This window comes from Hemiscyllium ocellatum, unplaced genomic scaffold, assembly GCF_020745735.1.
Source record: "Hemiscyllium ocellatum isolate sHemOce1 unplaced genomic scaffold, sHemOce1.pat.X.cur. scaffold_148_pat_ctg1, whole genome shotgun sequence".
NCBI lineage: Eukaryota > Metazoa > Chordata > Chondrichthyes > Orectolobiformes > Hemiscylliidae > Hemiscyllium > Hemiscyllium ocellatum.
The window spans coordinates 326,283-327,154 of NW_026867788.1; positions in this window are offsets into that span (position 1 = coordinate 326,283).

Below are 872 nucleotides of genomic sequence, written 5' to 3' on the forward strand. Positions count from 1 at the left end.
GTCAGAGAGTGCCGCAGTGTGTCTCAGTGAGATTCGCACTGTGTCTAAGAGAGTGTCGGAGAGAGTCAGAGAATGCCACAGTGTGTCTCAGAGTGTCAGAGAGAGTGACAGTGTGTCACAGTCTGTCAGAGCGTGTCACAGTGTGCCTCCGAGAGTGCCAGAGAGAGTCAGAGACTGTTGCAGTCTATATCATGTATTATTGGAGATTTTTACAGTGTGTCTCAGAGTGTCAGAGAGAGTCAGGGAATGTCACAGTGCGTCATCATGTGTCAGAGAGTGTCACCGTGTGTCTAAGAGAGTGTCAGAGAGCGTCACAGTCTGTCTCAGAGAGTGTCAGAGTGTGCCACAGTCTGTCAGAGAGCGTCACAGTGTGTCAGTCTGTCAGAGAGTGTGGCTGTTGGTATCAATTTGTCAGAAATTGTGATAGTGTGTTTCAGAGAGTGTCAGAGAGTGTTAGAGAGAATCGGAGAGTGACACAGTTTGTCTCAGAGAGGGTCAGAGTGTGTCAGAATGTGTCTCAGAGAGGGTCAGGGTTTATCTCAGAGAGGGTCACAGTCTGTCTCAGAAAGTGTCACACAGAGTCACAGACTGTTAGAGAGTGTCGCAATGTATCTCAGAAAGTGACAGTACGAGGGAGAGAGTGCCACAGAGTGCCTCAGAGAGTGTCAGCGAATCCCACAGCGTGTCTCAGAGAGTGTCACATTGTTTCAGAGAATGTCACGATGTGTCAGAGAGTGTCACAGTGTGTCAAAGAGTGTCATAGTATGTCTCAGAGAGTGTCCAAGAGTGTCAAAGTGTGTCACAGTCTGCCAGAGAGTGTCACAGTGTATCTCAGACATTGTCAGAGAGAGTCACCGAGTGTCACAGTATGC